A 20,424-nucleotide genomic window follows, 5' to 3' on the forward strand; every position below is an offset into this window, starting at 1 on the left:
TTGTTAACAATAAAATTTCCTACAACTTTTGTTCTAAAAGTTTTATTATGACATCATCCGATTCCCGAGTGTTACCATTAGCTTGAAAAAGCAATAAATTCGTAAAATTTTCATATTTTCGTATTGATCTCAATATTGACGCATCTAAGAGCAAAAGTGCAAGATAACAATATTGTCAATAATAGAATTTGCTACAACTTTTGTTCTAAACGTTTTTTTATGACATGCTCTGATTCCCGAATGTTACCATTAAGAACTTGAAAAAGCAACAAATTCGTAAAATTGTCATATTTTCGTATTATTCTCGATATTGACGTGTCTAAGAACAAAAGTGCAAGAGAGCAATATTGTAATCGAGCACAAAATCGAGTCACATCGAGCTACAGTAATCAAGATTACTACACTCCTTTCAACGACCAAGCTAACTGGTGTTATACCAATGCTGATTTCCAGAACAATGAATTTTCAATTTTGCAAACGCAGAATTTTCCATGCAGGTATTAATGTTATGAGTGATATACCAATCCAACCCTCTATGCGATTTTTAATAAAAGATGTATGTATGAACATAAGCAAAAAATTATGACTTGAACAAGGTACACAATCCTACTGATTTAGAAAACAAAATAATAAACACCTATTCCCGCCAAAACAACTGTTTACCCATTGCTATCCCATCGCCTATCAAGCTAACAAAGCTCTTTGAATTGCTCTCAGAAGCAGTGACATACTCAAGTAACAACATAATACAAAACAAAGTACTCATTAATACCAAATATCTAACAAAATCACGCATTTTGTACTAACTTAATGTATTTAGTATATCAAATACATTGAGGTAGCATATATCAACTGTTATAAAGCCGTTTTCTTCGCCTCGAACCTCAACAGAGAATTTATTAGTTAGAGAGTCAGAGTTATCTATTAATCCACCACTATTACGTTCAAAAATTACCATACTTAATTGGGAAGGGTTGACGAAGCCCTTGACAAAGTCAAAGAAGATATAAGGCTAAATGATCCAGTCAGTTCATTAGAGTTAAAGCTATCGTATGTCGATAGTCAAGTATATTATAAGTATCGTCAGTCGACCTACAACACAATAAGTGGCAGACGATGCAATCTTGAGGGACATCTGACATAACATTTAACAGATCCATCTATGAATATGGAACATCAGTGACATCTAGAAGCACAGTGGTACAGTTGAAGCTAGGACGGAACTCAAATTGTTTGGATGAGAGAATGTTATTTTCAGTGATCACCAACAAGATTTTTCAAGATTTTCGATCGAATGGGGAAGATATTAATGGATTTTTAAGATTTGAATATCTTGAGATTTATGTATAGCATCTATATAAGCAATCTTTCATTTATTGCAATTAAGAAAGAGTTGTATTACAACACAGTACTAAATTTTTTTTATTCATTTTGGGTTTCGGCAGTACTAAGTCTACAGTTTACAAAAGATTTTTTCTGCACTGGTGTGCAACAAATACTTTAGGCACACCATAATCCGGATAAATGTATTATGGCAAAAATTATAATCCAAAATTAAAGACACACATTATTTCATAACTAGAAATGGAAGATAGTTCGAAGTGTAGGTGTCAGATGAATAGGTCAGATGAATTCTAAGTCTAAGTTCTTGTTGAAATGTTCTGAATTTGTATTTGGAAAGAATATATAGATTTTCATTGATTATATTGGTAGTTACCTAAATTAATTTTAAATCTTAAAGAGTAAAGATCTTTTTATTGAACAAGATTGGAATTTGAGTTAGAAAGGGAAATTAGACAAGCTAATTTGCGGATTTTGAGGTTAAAACCGAATATGTACCAGGTTAACCCGATCGATTCTATTTGCATTTTGGTGGTTTGACCTTTACTCCCACTCATCGGGGGGGTTTAAAGCCCTACATAGTTATCAAAAAGCCGATATTCTAAGTTGAACCCGTACAAGATGTTTCTTTTTTGAATCGTCACAAACTCAATAATTACTACTTTAAACAAAGTCCGATGTTTCAAGGTCGTTTTAAACGTTTAAACGATATTAGTTGTGTATTGTAATGATTATTTGAACTAAATAGGAGTGTATAAAATTATAATTATAATTTGCTGGACATTTAAAAATTTAATGTTTCCTGTTTGTATTTATTTAAATTAATATTATTAATAAAAATTACCTTTTTTTTTTGTAAAGTGAGTCTTCTTATTCAAAAAAAAAACTTTAAACTATATTTATATTTAGATTCCACATTAATATTAATGGTTCACTTAATTTTTTTATCTCGATTAATTCAAAAAAATGTTAATCACAACTATAAACCGTACATAATTTTAACTTTGCACTCAACACGTCTATATCGTGTGATTACACGACGCGAACTAAACTTGGTTGGATTTTATTAGAACCCGAGTTTGAATTACAACTCGGGATAGGAGAGTTTAAGCAGGTAGGTATTTAACACACAGCCGACGATAACTAAATAAATATTTGCAAAAACCGCTTTTAAACGGTGTTGCGCCGATTGCATTTTAGTACGAAATTTAAATTTGAAACACCATTTAAATTAAAACTTGAACAAATTCTTTTCGTCGTAATGGAATTTTTAAAATTGTTATCGAAAAATTCTCCATAAATAGTTGTTCTTCGTTCAATGTTAACCGGTTAACAAATTCCTCTGTGAAACTTTATCCTTGACGATTTGTTATCGTTTTTAAAATTTTTCGTTAGTTTGAGAGAATTAAATGTTGAGCATGCTTAAGGAAAATCGATAAACTCTAAAAGATCATTTATAACCCTCGTTGGTTAAAACCACAAAAAAGCTGTTATTTTCTTTTGGATCTTTCGCTTCTCTTTTATATACAAAGAACGACAAAAAAACTCTCTACGTTGGCAATTTTTCAAATGACTAAAGGTGGGATCGTTAATCATATCGTGGATTTAGCTTTTTCTCAACAATTTCTCATTAGGAAAATGCGTTTTTCTTTTTTAATATTGTGTTGATACTTTATTAAAAATTTTTCATTCAATTTCTCATTTCATTTTAAAATTACCTAAAATGTACTTACCCCTGGAAGTTGGTAAATAAAAATTTTACATTTTATTTCCGGAAATGCAAACGTTACCTTTTTTATCAACAAATCTCTTCGTCTGTTGACCGTCGTGTGGTCGCATCGAGAGCTTTATAGTTGACCGATTCAATCAAAGTTCGTCCCCAACGGCGCAGCTTATTTTTTTTATTCCGATTCGTTCCATATTCACAGAACAGAAAAGTTACGGAGTGAATCACCGTTGAATTTGAAATTGAAATTGATCCTTTTTATATGAACCTTCGTCTCTAGGATTAGTACGGAAAAATAAATTGATTTCAAAAAAAGCTTTTTCTATATAAACTTAAATCGAAAAAAAGTTATCATAAATTCATGTTTTTTAAGTTATGCCCAGTGTTATGAAGTTTCTAGTTTTAGTTTTATTTCTACTAATACCGGTCGTGGAAGTCTACTATACATTTGGGCAATAAACTCCTATTCGACCTGATTTTGTCTAATAGGACATTCTTCTTAAGGTTCTGCTAAGTTATTAGCAAATATGGACTTTGAATGTCAAAACTTCCTTGGAACATATGTACAGGGTGTCCCGTTAAGCGTACGGAGCGGCTGTATCTCAACAACGGTAAGGCCTAGAAGTTTGGGAAAAAATCCTTATAAGCAAAGTGGGCAAGAGAAATAGCTGGAAATTATTTTGAAGTTCGTAATTCGACCGCTAGGGGGCGTAACTGCCATTGAGAAACATAAAGTTCCCGCTATCTCAGAAACTTAGACGATGAGCTATAACTTTGACAACATCATTTAATAGCTTGGATAATATCGCATCGCTTTTGTTTTGCGATATTTCTCATATCTGTCATAATAAGGGAGGGGGAGGCCAATGCGTTTTCATATGTTTACATTTTAATATCTCCTAGACCATTCCACCGATTTGAATGTTTTCGGTGTTGTTTGAAAGAGCATTTTATGCTCTTTTTAAAGATATTTTCAGTAAGACCGTCTGCTTTAAAACAAATGAGCTAGAGGACGTTATCTGCAGCGATTACATATTTTCGTGATTTTTGAAGAAAAGTTAAATGGAACGATACTATTTACTTCACAGACCCTTATGCCCGTTTGCACCGTAATACATAAGCATTGCTTAAAGGCTAAGTAATGCTTAAGTAATGAATTTGCGTTGCACCGTCAAGTAATCCGTTCTCAAAATCAATAAGACGTTCTCAAATATAAGTATTTGAAATCCAGTGCTTAAGTTGTTCTCAAGCGCATAAGTCAAATAGACATAACCGCACATAACCTATACGTTAAAAAAGTAATAAAATAAAATAATGGATCTGCAAATTTTCGACGACGATTTAGATGTTTTGGAAATAATTGATTTTGGTTTTCCAAAATTAATATACACAAGATCCAATTATTTCCACGAAATGGACGAATATATTTTTTTTAAAAGATTTCGTCTAACAAAACAAAGTTGTTTGTATGTTCTACGACAAATACAAGAAATTATAGAATTTCCGTCTAATAAGTAAGTAGTATACATTATTTTAAATTATACTTTTACAGGCTGAATTTAGATTATTTTAATACTACTTGTTTTGTACAGAAACAACTGTGTGTCTCCAATGAACCAGTTGCTAACAACCCTTAGATTTTACGCTTCTGCTAGCCATTTAACTATTGTAGCTGATTTTACCGGGATGCATACTTCAACAGCTAGTAGAATTATATCGCGGGTATCGCGTGCAATTGTTATGCTGAGACCGCAATACATAAAAATGCCAAGTAATACCGAAGAAATTCTAGCAGTACAAAACCAGTTTTATGGAATAGCTGCATTCCCCAGGATTATAGGTGCCATTGATTGCAATAGACATAAAATTTAAATTCTTCTTAACTATAAGAACTGCTTAACTAAGTTATGCTCAACTATGTAAACGGTGCAACCGGGCATGAGTCACCTTAAAATTTGCTAAATTTTAGTGAAAACCGCATCTCGATATCGCCACCCGTTCTCGAGTTATAGAAGAAAATGTTAAAAACTCGAGTGCCATCAATCGGATTCAGTTACCTCATCGAGAAAAACAAATCACATAACCATGGTAATTGTAAACATGTCATTTACTAACGCAGAAGCGTATGATGATTTATTTTCAATATTTCGAATACGATGCAACTGTATGGCAAAAATGTGCAATGCAGTTACGACAAAGAAAGACATTTTTCTCTAGAAGTGTTTTTAAGATTGACTTAGCGATTACGGAAAACTGGCAACGTGTAGTCCATTCAGACATCTCTATGAATTCGTACATCATATTGGTGCGCAATGTGATCCCACATAATCTGGGAACTCCGAAAACAATTGTCCACAAGAGTTCTCAAGAGAATAATATCTCCACCACGTTGTTTTACATCAGGCCTAACAGATACCGATTATGATAACAAACTGAACTATTACCACTGACTTTTAAATATGATTTGGGCAAATCCAAACCTTTTATCACAAATGCTATGGATGCATGAAGCATCTGTCCACAAGCTGATGTAAACTTGCATAATATACATTCTTGGTTCGAGCAAAACCCACATTGCTTTCACCCCTTTATCTATTGGGTAGACTAAACAACCTGACTTTTCAAGAAAAACCAATAACCAGGGAAAATATGACAAAACACTAAATACCAGTAGAAACGTGTCCAGGGCCGAGACTTAAGCAGCGCTTTTTTTTCGTCGAAACTAGATTAAATAAATGCATCGAGGTTTATGGAAGGCATTTCGCACATTAGTGAGTTATTTTTGCCAAAAATTTAAGTTATTCTAAGTGTTTTGGTTTATTTTGTTTTATTATCATTGTTGATGTTTCATTGATCCGTTGGCTTTTAAACACGTCTCAAAAGTAGTTTTGAAGCAGTTCTAAGCTTGGATAAAGTGTGAAGGAAGGTTCTAGATAATAAAATTTTTGTTCTGTCTTATTTGTTTCCTAAGGTAACTTGATCCGATTAAGATATACGAATTTTTAACATTTTCTTCTATAATTCAAGAATGGATGGAGATATCGAGATGCGGTTTTCACTAATGTTTAGCGAATTTTATGGTGATAATGGTCTGTGAAGTAAATAGTACCGTTCCATTTAACTTTTTTTCAAAAATCACAAAAATATGTAACCGCTGCAGATAACGACCTCTAGCTTATTTGTTTTAAACCAAGCGGTCTTACTGAAAATATCTTTTAAAAGGGCATGAAATGCTCTTTCAAACAAGACCAAAAATATTAAAATCGGTTGAATGGTCCAGGAGATATTAAAATGTAAACATTTGAAAACGCATCGGCCTCCCCCTCCCTTATTATGACAGATATGAGAAATATCGCAAAACAAAAGCGATGCGGTATTATCCAAGCTACTAAATGATGTTGTCAAAGTTATAGCTCATCGTCTAACTTTCTGAGATAGCGGGAATTTTATGTTTCTCTATGGCAGTTACGCCCCCTAGCGGTCGAATTTCGAACTTCAAAATAATTTCCAGGTATTTCTCTTGCCCACTTTGCTTATAAGGATTTTTTTCCCAAACCTCTAGGCCTTACTGTTGTTGAGATACAGCCGCTCCGTACGCTTAACGGGACACCCTGTATATTTGTCTGCATGGTGGTTCAAAACAACCAAGTTTCATAACAAGTTATCGTATTGTCTTGGTAATGCTTGTATTGTCTTTCATTTAGAAGTATTCGCCACTGACATGGGTGTAACAAAAATGTTTATATGATTTTTCTCGAGAGAAGAACTGGAAGATGGCCTGAGACTAAAATCAGTTAAATGGAGGAAATGCTTTAACTTGCTCAAAAATTTTTATTTAATATTAAGTCGCATCGATTTCGGGAAACACTCCCATCATCAGCGACAAGTGTCAATAAGGGTAATCATGAGATACAGGAACATCCATAATTAAAATAAAAACTTTTGATTCACAGTACAACGTTGTACTGGTTGGGGTAGACCATCATACCATACAATGGTAAGCAAGAAGAATCAAAATATCATGACTGGCACCTAGAAAAACATTCTATAGCGATAAAGGCGATGTTACACTTCTGCCTTTCAATTTGGATGAAGCAATGAAATTGAATCATGTAAACATAAAAGTGAATCGTTCAATGTGATTGTGCAATCGCTTTGAAAGAATCAGGCTGGTTTAATATTTTCACTTTTGAAGTGAATTGCGGTTCATCTTTCAACGCAAATGAAAGTGAATTGAACGTGTAAACACATGTACTCTTACATCGGGCCGTAATCTGCCATAAAAATTACAAAATGTTATAGTTCAGGAACGACTACAGTCCATTACAAGCTCCCCCACTACAAGTTCTCCATTAAATTCACAGTCTACATATGATTTTGTAGATACAAATATTCAATCTGCAATGTTCAACATGTTCATGATCTTAAACATCTTGGTCCGTGAACTCACCAGACTATATTATTGAAGAACAATTTGAAACATTAACTCAAAATTCGCCGACTTATCACACTCAGCCTACTACTCAAACACATACACAACAGTTTGACCAATATATTGAAAATAATACGTCGGACGTGCCGCAATCAGCTATAAAATGCATCCTGTAGATTCTGTACAATGTTAATAAGAAATAAAATAAAAATAAAAGATAACAAATATACTGATTACCTTGATGTAATCTCGTAGTGATATCCAGATAGCTTCACATACTTTTAGGATAAAAGAAGAAATTGTGCATTAGGGTACTCTGTATAATTGTTCCAATGATCCAAAACAATCACCAGTAGCAAGATGTTTGAGGACAATTTGCAATTTTATTCGTGCTGGTAAAGCATCTCTCATCACTGTATCACTTATATGAATCTGGATCCTCTTCTGCCAATTCTCTCACTACACAGTTTGAAGCTCTCAAAGTCTGTCTTCTTAATATCCCCAACGCCTTCTATTTCTTTGCTTCTTTTTTGTTAACTCCTTAATTAAATGATCACAAATTAGGGTTATTCCTAACCGTACGACCTGATTCGACAACATCTTCCACCCAAAGTGAGTTGAATAGTTCATTTTGATGGATAGACAGCATATCTTTTGGTTGAATTTGGTTGAACCGTGTAATATCGTCATAAGGGGTAAGAAATGGTGCTGGTGTCTATTCGTAAGGATAATTGATATGGCTGTTATAAACACCTTCTTCCTATATAGAAAAATCTATGGAACTAAGCCAATTTCAACATTTGGGCTAAACCCGAATGTTTATAGTTCTAGATCTAGTATTAGTTCTACTTTTCGATCACGTGCTGAAGTCCAAAGAATGTCAAACCACATACCTCATGAGAACAAGTTTCTCTAAGATGTCGCAATAATTGTACTTGTAGCTATTAACCCTGATTTTCCAAATTAAATTTTAATATACAGGCTGTGTCAAATGTCTGAAATATAACCAATAACTTCGCCGTTTGTGGTTTTAAAGAAAAATGTTTCAAATAAAAAATTCTTTATTAATTGTGGCGCATTTTACATCGATTTTGGTTGTTTAGATTGTTTTTTGTTTCGTTACTATGGCAACCAACATTGTTATTTTAAATGGGATGCATATGATTTTTTGCATATTTAAAAATTCTTTGAAAATATTAAATAGCAAATTACAAACAAAGCGGGCGCCGAAATAACGCCGTTGACAGCTTTAATTGTGAAAAAATTGACAGTTTAAAGAAATATGGCGCAATTAAGCGAACAAAGAATCCAAATATTAATGATGTATGGGTACGGTGATGGAAAACGCACTCAAAGTGAAGTTTGTACATTGTTCAATAATATTTACCCGGATACACAATTACAGTATCCAAAATATTAAAAGAATTCTTTAATACCGGAAGCGTTAAAAATCTTCTAAAAGTGAACGGCCGAAGACAGCTACCAATGATGAAACTACGTTAAATGTAGTACCCATACATTATTAATTATTTATAATTGTTGAAACTGTCATTTTTTTGACATTTAAAGCTGTCAACGGCGTTATTTCGGCACCTACTTTGATTGTAATTTGCTGATAATATCTTCAAAAAACGCATTTTTTCTCGGTTTTTTTCTTATAAAACCATACGATTTGATATGTTCATTGCATAGAGGGATTTATCCTCTATCAAAATATGCAAAAAAAAACATATGCATCCCACTTAAAATAACAATATTGGTTGCCATAGCAACGAAACAAAAAACAATACAAACAAGCAAATATCGCCAAAAAGTGCGCCATGATTAATAAAGAAACTTGTATTTGAAACATTTTTCTTTAAAACCATAAATTACGAAGTTGTTGGCTATATTCCAGACATTTGACACACCCTGTATATCAATGCACAAAAAAGCAGGTATAATAACCATAACTATTTCGCACTAACTGTTAATGTACTTAGGCATGAAGTAATGCGAAACATTGTTTTTTTCTTGTTATCATTGTTTTTTAAAAATTTCTTATAAATCCAAGAGATATACTCTCTACCTATGTTGCTTTCTCAAGAGTTACGTTGAGATATAGGTGGAGAAAAAAGAGAGTAAAAAAATAAAACTTTGGTTAAGAGAGAAGGTGATTCTGATACTAAAGCAATTTAAAACCTACAGTTAAAACAGTCAGGTAACATCTAATCTTTTGCAAGCAAGAGGAATGCTTTGCTATCAATATTTATTCTTCTGCAAGTAATATCTAAGCACCTACAAGCAGTATCTAATCATGTACAAGTAGTATCCATGCTTATTAATTATGAAATAAATTCAATAAAACGCTTATAAACATTGTTTTGCAAAAACGGCAAAACAAGTCTATATTCATTTTTCAAAACACACATTTTGAGCCCATATTCACTTCCCGATAGTCATTTGTTATTATAATTATTATAAATAACAATGCTACAAGAATGTTATGTTAAACTACCATGTTTTGGTAAATGTTATTATATTTCTTAATACTGTTTTGTTCTGAGTCGAAATTGAGTGCTTTATGTTTGGTATTGTGATAATTTGTGTATTTGTCTTTCGAAAATGAATAAAAATACTTTAATTAAATACAATAAATAAATAACAATCTTTAAACATCATTTAAGTTAATCTATAACTTTCAGCTCTAAAACTTCTTAAATAAATTGATTCTTTTTGATTCGCTCTGGATTACATACGAGGTAAGTGAGTTATTTTTTTAGAAATGGTATATCGAAAATAAAAAAAAAATCTTAACTTCTTTGGTTTTACAAATGTTGGTGGAATTGATTGAAATCTTAATTCCTCCCTGGTTTGAGCTGCTCCTTTTTCCCTCTTGGTGGAATGTGCTGGTACCCCCTTGGTGGCTTTCCGGAAAAACTATTCCGATGTCTTCTTTCCCAGGTTGGTTATCGTACTCTTCTTAATTAATTTTAGCTTCTTTTCTTCTCCCTCAATTGTGAATTTCTTTGGTTATGTTTTTTCTTCAGAAATTTATCTTCGTAGGATTTCACGAGCCTTTCAAAATAGATGTTTACCCAATGATGATCAAGAAGCGAATTCTCGCGTCCTCGTTATTCATTTTTCACCCTATTTTCGGCAAAAATTCTCTTTTTTGTCCATCACCCTCTTTGATACCACAAGATAAAGTGTAAAAAATTTGTATTTCTGAGCGCCATCTCTTATTGACATTTGGTTTTTCTTCAAAATTTTTAAAAATTACTTTTTAAATAAACTATATTTATTGAAATCCTTCAATGTCTGAATACTCTGAATTATTTCATTCCCCTTTGACACAATTTTTCACATTAATTCTTCTTTCATTCCAAAATTTATATTCCGTTTCTTTCAAAATCTTCACATTTTTAATTTTCAACATTTCGGTTTTAAACTGATTAAAATCTGATGTAATTCATTATAGCTTTATGTTTTTAGGCATTTCAAGAAGTTTTTTGGCTGTAATCACCCATAAATTGAATACTTTGGATTTGGAGGTTATGTTTCGTTTTTTTGTGGCCTCTTTTTTTTTAACTATGTAAATACAAGAGTATTTCTTAATCTACGACGGAAATACGAACGGATTTATCATTGATTAAAACATTTTTACAAATAACGATGAAATCAATGAGAACTATAACAAACTTTTATGAAATTTTTCCACGATCAGCTTTAACTATCCTCGGTATATCAACTTTGATATCAATACGTGAGTTGTTCTTTATATTTTAATTATAATATTAATTTGAATGGTAAGATCACTGATTTTATTGTTGTTTTTATCTGATTGAATTGTATTTATCTATTTTTTAGATTTGAAGAAGTACTAATAAACTCTCTAGGCTCTCGATTTACAAGGATTTTTCTACGGAATGTCATTATTTCCTCTTTATTGTAATTATTTCTTATAACAAAACTATTGTTTATTAATTAATTCATAAAATTATGAGTGGAACCCAATATTATTACAGTATCATATAAAAACGACAACTAATAGTTTATATGTACAGTGTGTTAATTTAATTATCGTACGTCATAATTGCAAGTATGCAACCAATATCACAGTATAGGTATACAATACGCAAATCGCGTGTTATAAAATGTTATAAATTAATTAACACACTGTATATTAAGATAATGTTTAATGGATTAATAATCTAGGTTAGCAAGTTAGATATAAATTTTTTTTATTCCAACTGTGTAACTTTCCTAATTATAAAGTTTTATGGGGGTACAGGACCCATCCCTGTTGCTACACCAACCTACAACATTTCTCCATTTGAAATTCATAGCGGACTCTGTGAGATTTGAAACCGGAATATCTAACTCATTGTAACTGTCAGGTTTAATAAAACGGAGAGTTTCCTCAACTGTATAAACTGAATAACATAACCATTTAACTCAATTACATGTCTATAACATGTAATAAACGTAGTCGTAAACACTGTAATAATCAAGTTTAGCAATCTTAACCTGTCATTATAATAATTAAAATCTTTAATAAACAAAAATTTTAATTATTTGTTTAGATAAATGTTATGTCAACTTCATTCAATTTTTTATCTTCGATTTAACAGTACTTTCGATATCAATCCGGTTATATATTGAACCATCACGCGCACGCAAAGCGTTCAAATGCGAACATAAAGCGTTCCGAAATTGAATGTTTTCCCGCGTTTTGATCAAAGGGCCACCCATCGTTCGCAATTGTTACGGACGTTTAAAAAAAGTTTTTTCCCAAAAACATTTTAAGCCGACATTCAATAGTTTTCAAAATTTAACGAATACGTTTCAATATTACCGTCAATGTGTGTCATAGAGATATCGACATGAATAGCTTTCAATTATCGATTTTAAATAAAGTTCGAACATTTTGTATCTACTGAATATTTAATGAAAGAATAAATGTTGTATTTTTGTTTTGTTTGTTGATTTACTTTTTTTTTAATAATACGAAAAGTAAAGAGGATTTCGCGAACTTCCCTTACGATTATTATACGTCCTAAAATTCAATCTGAAGCCAACGAGAATTTCATTTCCTATTTCCGTGGCTACTGAAAGGTCTTCCATATGACTTCTATATCCATAGAAATTTGTATGCATTCGTTTTCAGATTTACGTGAATTTGTTTCGAAAATATACCAAGAGTTACAGAAAATTCAATAAGAAACAATTTTTCATCTTAAATACCCTAAGTTTCTAAGATACTGGGTTTTACAATTAAGTTTTTTGACTATTTCTTAATAGATATTTATCTAACCAGCGAAAATGAAGATGACATTAATTACTATTCGAGTCAAAGAGAATTTCAGATAGAGCTAGAATGGTATGGACGTAAAAAGTATAGACATTGTCCAATATGCTTGAAATTCTTGATTTGGGAACAACTTTCCAGTTTTTTTCAATGAATGAGTCAAATGTGTATGCTTTTCAAAAGATTCCCAACTTTATAGAACCTGTTAATGTCTCGGAATTACGTAAGTTTAACAAATTTGATCAAATTAGACAAATTTTGTCACCTGATCATCCCCAACATGATAGATTGCACAAAATTAGACTTGTGATAGATCTCCTGAACGAATGATTTATTACTATTTGACCATCGTAACAGAACAAGCAAATGTGTGCCAAAAAAATTAGGCATTCCATGAAGCAATATTTGCCCAATAACTCCACAAGTGAGCTAAAGATATTGAACATTTATCTTGCCAACCAGACCTAGGAGCAGTATCAAATGCAGTTATTCGATTGTCACAACCAGTTCCAAGATATGTAAATCATGTAATTTATTTTAACCAATTACTTAACCAAAGAAAGCATTTATTGTCTTGGCACTGTACAGGGTGTCCAATTTCGATGGGTTTGCAGAGTATCTCAGTTATTATGAAAGATAGAAAGTTGCGGCTTTCGCGAACCTGAGCTACTTTTTTGTGAAACTTACAATGGCGCAAACCAAATTGTCATAGCCCTCTTCGTTTTTGATATACAGGAAGTGTTTGAAATTTACGATTTTCAGACACCTCCTGTATCTCGGCTATCCGGAAACTTAGTAAAAAAGTAAAAACGGGTTCTAATAGATTTTTTCACGTGGAATCCAATGGTGCACGTAGAATTTTTCTAGTCATCACGGTTTTTGAGTTATAAACACAACTCAAATACTGAATACTCAACTTCTAAAATACTCAGCTCTTTATAACTCAAAAACCGTGATGACTAGAAAAATTTGACGTGCACCATTGGATTCTACGTGAAAAAATCTATTAGAACTCGTTCTTACGTTTACGGATAGCCGAGATACAGGAGGTGTCTGAAAATCGTAAATTTTGAAACACTCCCTGAATATCAAACACGAAGAGGGCTATGAAAATTTGGTTTGCGCCATTGTAAGTTTCACAAAAAAGTAGCTCAGGTTTGCGAAAGCCGCAACTTTCTATCTTTCATAATAACTGAGATATCTTGTAAACCCATCGAAATTTGGACACCTGTACAGAGAAACAAACTTGGAAAATTTTGCAAGTTTCCAGAAAGAAAGGAAATCTAGAAGTTAATCGTGTCCAGATGAACATACCATGAAAATGTTGCTACTTTTAAAGGTATGGAATTCTCAGCAACAAGCTATAAAGACAATAAACAAGTTTTAGTACTTTCTACCTATGTTAGTTTTGAACCAGCTAAAACTATATTCCGCTATAACAAAAAAGCAGAAAATGAATGCCCACAAGGGAGGCGTTGATCTGATGGATAGATTGATCGGTCGATATCTTATCCGCATACAATCAAGAAAGAGGCTGTTCTATCACTTAATCGACATGACTGTGATAAATGAGAAATCGTAGAAGGACATTATGAAGTTAGTTGACATCAGAACTGAGCTTTCTGAGACGTTATGCTGGTATCAAAATCGGTCAGAAAATAAAACGAGAAAACCAAGTACAGTCAACAATCAGGTTTAAAAGTCCTACCCTCAACTAACGTACATTACAACTAGTGTTAGTTCTAGTTTTAATTATTATTCAGCCTTATTATTCATGTAGGTGATTAGATACTACTTGGAGAAGATGGATACTGCTTGCAGAAGACTAAATACTGGATGACAGACCACTCCCATTACTTGTAGAAAGGTAGATATTACTGGCAGAAGACTAGACATTGATGACACAAGACGAGATAATGATGGCAAAAGCCTGGTTACTACTTGTAAGTGATTTGATACTACTTGGAGAAGATGAATACTGATTGTAGAAGACTATATACTGCTTCCAGAAGAATAAATACTGATGGATCACTCCCCTTACTTGATTACATGATTATGGAATAAATTCAATAAAATGCTCATAAACATTATTTTGTAAAAACGGCAAAACAAGTCTACTACTAGTTTTCAAAACATACATTTTGATCGTATATTCACTTCCCGTTAGTCATTTGTTTTTTAAGTTATGACGTCATCAATAATTAATTTTATTACGGAGAATTTAAGATTTTTTTTTTGTTGATAACGTCAACTTCATAACTTAAAAATAAATGACTATCGGGTGAATATGGGCTCAAAATTTTGATTAGATGTTACCTGAAGAAGGTTTAGTAGAAGAACACTAGATACTACTTGTGGGTGATTACTGTGATTAGATACTTTTTACTGCAGGTTTTAAATTGCTTTAGTAATCAGAATCACCTTCTTTCTTTGCCAAAGTTTTATTTTTTTTCTCTCCTCTTTCTCCACCTTAGCACCCAGCTTATGTCTTGGATTTGTAAGAAATGTAAGATTTCTTTACACTATAACAAAAAAAAACAATGTTTTGCATTATTTATACCTGATACCTGCTTTTTTTGTACATTGATATTTATTAAAATTTAATTTGTAAAATCAGGTTTCTAAGGGTTAAGCTACAATTACAGTTATTGCGATATCTGGCTGAAACGTGTTGTCATGAAGCAATGTATATGGTTTATCTTTGGACTTCAGCACGTGATTGAAAAATAGAACTAATACTAGATCTAGAACTAGAAACATTCGGGTTTAGCCGTAAGTCTCTTAATCGGCGAAAATTGCAAAATTCGAAAAAATTGTCGATAATTTCAAAAATTCATTTCTCAAGAATTAAAAGTGATTTTTCAAAACGGCTTGTTGCATTAAAAAGAGGATACTTTAATTAATAATTGGTGATATTTCCACAAGGATCCTTCAAGAAATGAATTTTATAGCGAATTTTGAAAGTTATCGATGAAAATTGCAACATCGAAAATTTTATCAAAAACTTCAAATATTGTTTTCTCAAAAACTAAAAGTTATTTTTCAAAACGAGTTGGTTCATTGGAAAGAGGACACTTTTATTAACACTTTGGAGAATTTTCATACTCATATTCTAAGAACTGGATTTTATACGAATTTTTAAAACTTAATCGGCGAAACTTGCAAAATTAGAAGAGATTGTCGATGATTTCAAAAATTGATTTCTCAAGAACTGAAAGTGATTTTTCAAAACGGCTTGTTGCATTATAAAGAGGATACTATAATTAGTAATTGGTGATATTTCCACAAGGATCCTTCAAGAAATGAATTTTATAGCGAATTTTGAAAGTTATTGATGAAAATTGCAACATCGAAAATTTTATCAAAAACTTCAAATATTGTTTTCTCAAAAACTAAAAGTTATTTTTCAAAACGGGTTGGTTTATTGGAAAGAGGATACTTTTATTAACACTATGATTTTCATACTCATATTCCAAGAACTGGATTTTATACGAATTTTTAAAGCTAAGTCGGCGAAAATTGCAAAATTCGAAAAAATTGTCCATCATTTCAAACATTTATTTCTCAAGAACTGAAAGTGATTTTTCCAAACGGCTTTTTGCATTAATAAGAGGATACTTTAATTAATAATTAGTGATATTTCCACAAGGATCCTTCAAGGAATTAATTTTATAGAGAATTTTGCAAATTATCGATGAAAATTGCAACATCGAAAATTTTATCAAAGCTTCAAATATTGTTTTCTCAAAAACTAAAAGTTAATTTTCAAAACGGGTAGGTTCATTGGAACAGAGGCGGCGCTACCGAGGGCGCCGGCGCCTTTTTAATGTTTTCTCCAACAATATCTGTCAGCAGTAGCTAGTCTTCAGAAAGCAGTATTTAGTCCCCACAAAGCAATTTTAGTCTTTAGAAAGCAGTATTTAGTTCCAGACGCTGTATTTAGACCTGTCGGCAGTATCTAGTCTTCAGAAAGCAGTATTTAGTCTTCTAGAAGTAGTATCTAGTCTTCTGCCAAAGTTATGTATGTTTTTTCCAAAATATTTTATCTTTCTTTTGTAATATTTAGACCTGTTAGCAGTATCTAGTCTTCAGAAAGCAGTATTTAGTCTCCACAAAGCAATTTTAGTCTTTAGAAGGCAGTATTTAGTGTTCCAGACGCTGTATTTAGACCTGTCGAAAGTATCTAGTCTTCAGAAAGCAGTATTTAGTCTTCTAGAAGCAGTATCTAGTCTTCTGCCAACGTTATGTATGTTTTCTCCAACACTATCTTACCTTTCTTTTGCAGTACTTAGACCTGTCAACAATATCTAGTCTTCAGAAAGCAGTATTTAGTCTCCACAAAGCAATTTTAGTCTTTAGAAGGCAGTATTTAGTGTTCCAGACGCTGTATTTCGACCTGTCCACAGTATCTAGTCTTCAGAAAGCAGTATTTAGTTTTTTAGAAGCAATATCTAGTCTTCTGCCAACGTTATGTATGTTTTGTTCTTGATACTGACAGCAACTTCTTTCTGGGTGTCTATCATCATCTTTTTGGGAGCCTCTTATTATCTGAACAGTAATTTGAGACTTCATGAGGACTTTAAACAATGTAATTCCTGATTTTTGCTGAAGTCTAGTTTATAACTATTGCAATTTCAGACTTTTTCTTGCAAATTAACCTTCTGACCAGAGTATTCCCGACTATTCCCTTAAATTTTTGCTGAAGTATGGATTATGATTGTTCCAGTCTTTTTTAAGTTTATTTATATTTCTTTGATTACAAATTTTTTTTTAATTAAAATGCATTTTTTAAGTTTTTTAAATTAAAATGAATTTTTAATTTTTCCCCCGCATTCATAAAATTTTCAAACTCATATTCCAAAAAATGGATTTATACGAATTTTTAAAACTTAATCGGCGAAAATTGCAAAATTCGACCACTAATAATATTTACCAAAACATGGTAGTTTAACACAACATTCTTGTAGCAATGTTATTTATAATAACCCATAACAATTAAATCATCTGTCTGGTTCGTTGTACAATATTTAATGTTTTACTCCATGAATCAATTTATGTTCTAAATAGTTGTCAAAGTAACATTTTACATAAAACCTCGTAAATATAACATATACGGACGAGTCGTGTAGATTTATGCGAGCTTTCTAAAAACGTAAAGCTCCAGTGGAAAAGTTTTTATCCTTTCCGACTTTCTGCTGGAATTTTTTACAATTTATAAGAGCGATGAACTCGTTCAAATTTTTCTCTTTTTTATTAACAAAAAAATAAGCAATCCTTTTTCGATAAACAAGCAAAAAGTTAATACAACACAATTATAAATTAATACCATAGGCTGTTTAATACCGTTGAGTTGATGATCGTTCCGTAAATTAATACAAAATCACTTCGAAATCGTCTATTTTGGGTTACCCACTACTAAAGGTGCCTTGGGCGTGCTTTGTGTTATATACGGTGTTGCTAGAGCTTTAAGCGTTATTGACACACGTGTTGAACGTAATGTGAAGCTTATCGAAACAGGGCAAATTCAATTTAACTGTCTTATTACGGCTGCGAAATCTCTTTAATATAATACAGGGTGTTCAAATAATTTTAATTAATCCAGTAAAAATCTCGATATAACGAATTAATACGGTGAAGACAAAAACTTTAAAATTAAGAAATAAAATTAAAATTGAAATTTTTATTATCTCATAAAAAGAGTTATTGGACGTTTTAATTTTTATTATCTTCCATAAAAAGATCTCTTTGCATTTATTAAAAGGTAGCACATAAAAAGCGTTTCGAAAATTAGGCGGAAATAAATTAGATGAAAATCAATAAACGTTTTAAAGTTAGGTTCGTTTTAAAGTGACCTAAAAAAGGAATTATTAAGTGTAACTCGTTTTGGCGAAGCGTTGTAGCGCTTTGATCAATAATTTAAATCCCAATTTGGACGTTCCATTATTGAAGTGCAACCCGTTTCCACGATTAATCCCGCAGGAGTTGTCCACTTAGTCCCCGTAGGAAGCTGACGAGCACCGGAATTAATAATTTAACAAAAACCCTCGGCGCCGTTCACTTAACAATTTCAATTTATTTTATTAAAAAGAATCTTCTCAATATTCTTTCCAACACCATTTTCTACACAAAATGCTTTTGAAGTGTATGTATAAAGGACCGGGAAAATAACTTAAATCCGTCGTTACATTAAAAAGGGTGAAAAGCTCTTGATGTACTACATCGAATAACCGAGAAAGTGGAACGAAAAACTATATTTTTGATACTCTTAAAATAAGTAGATGGGAAGGTTCGTTCTTTAATATCTTTAAAGATGACAACATTAATAATAAATTCATTCATATATAAAAAACACTTCTCAGTATCAAAATGTTTTATTATTTATATAATTAAAAACATTATTTTTTCTTTGACGTTTCCAGCATTTATTGCTCATTATCAAGAATATGTTCCTAAAATTAAATTAAAACATCAAACTAATACAAACGATATACTAAATATAACAATTTAAAACGCTTAAGGAACATATTCTTGATAGTTAGCAATAAATGCTCGAAACGTCGAAGAAAAAATAATGTTTTTAATTATATAAATAATAAAACATTTTGATACTGAGAAGAAGTGTTTTTTATATATGAATGAATAAGTCAAACCTCAGTAAAACAAGAATTTCTGTATCAATAATAAATTTATTATGACCAAATTATTCATCAGTATTATCTAACACTGAATCACAACTAACACTAGAGCTACTAGAAATAAAATTAGAAAGAAATTTTTTGATAACTCTTACAGAAAAGACTAGTAATAGGTTAAGATTAGTGATGGAACAGATAGTGACACACTTTTATTAACACTTTGGGATATTTTCATATTCATATTCCAAGAACTGGATTATATACGAATTTTTAAAACTTAATCGGCGATTAAAATTGTCGATCATTTCAAAAATTTATTTCTCAAGAACTAAAAGTGATTTTTCAAAACGGCGTTTTGCATTAAAAAGGGGATACTTTAATTAATAATTGGTGATATTTTCAAAAGGATTGTTCAAGAAACTAATTTTATAGCGAATTTTGGAAGTTATCGATGAAAACTGCAACATCGAAAATTTTCTCAAAACTTCAAATATTGTTTTCTCAAAAACTAAAAGTTATTTTTCAAAACGTGTTGGTTCATTGGAAAGAGGACACTCTTATTAATACTTTGGGTAATTTTCAAACCCATATTCCAAGAAATGGATTTTATACGAATTTTTAACACTTAATCGGTGAAAATTGCAAAATCCGAAGAAATTGTCGATTATTTCGAAAATTTATTTCTCAAGAACTAAAAGTGATTTTTCAAAACGGCGTTTTGCATTAAAAAGGGGATACTTTAATTAATAATTGGTGATATTTTCAAAAGGATTGTTCAAGAAACTAATTTTATAGCGAATTTTGGAAGTTATCGATGAAAACTGCAACATCGAAAATTTTCTCAAAACTTCAAATATTGTTTTCTCAAAAACTAAAAGTTATTTTTCAAAACGTGTTGGTTCATTGGAAAGAGGACACTCTTATTAATACTTTGGGTAATTTTCAAACCCATATTCCAAGAAATGGATTTTATACGAATTTTTAACACTTAATCGGTGAA

At 31.6% G+C, this 20,424-nt stretch overlaps 1 protein-coding gene and 1 long non-coding RNA gene across 2 annotated transcripts in view; one reads left to right on the plus strand and one right to left on the minus strand.

Annotated features, from left to right (window-relative positions):
* Window positions 1-20,424, minus strand: part of LOC111424281 (adenylate cyclase type 5) — a 119,387-nt gene that overhangs the window by 94,147 nt on the left and 4,816 nt on the right. The window lies entirely within an intron of this gene.
* On the plus strand, window positions 10,975-12,456 carry LOC139429916 (uncharacterized). The gene is made up of 2 exons (XR_011640511.1): window positions 10,975-11,244; window positions 11,349-12,456. It is a non-coding gene; the product is annotated as an uncharacterized lncRNA (long non-coding RNA).

The sequence above is a fragment of the Onthophagus taurus genome, chromosome 6, assembly GCF_036711975.1.
Source record: "Onthophagus taurus isolate NC chromosome 6, IU_Otau_3.0, whole genome shotgun sequence".
In the NCBI taxonomy this organism is placed as follows: domain Eukaryota; kingdom Metazoa; phylum Arthropoda; class Insecta; order Coleoptera; family Scarabaeidae; genus Onthophagus; species Onthophagus taurus.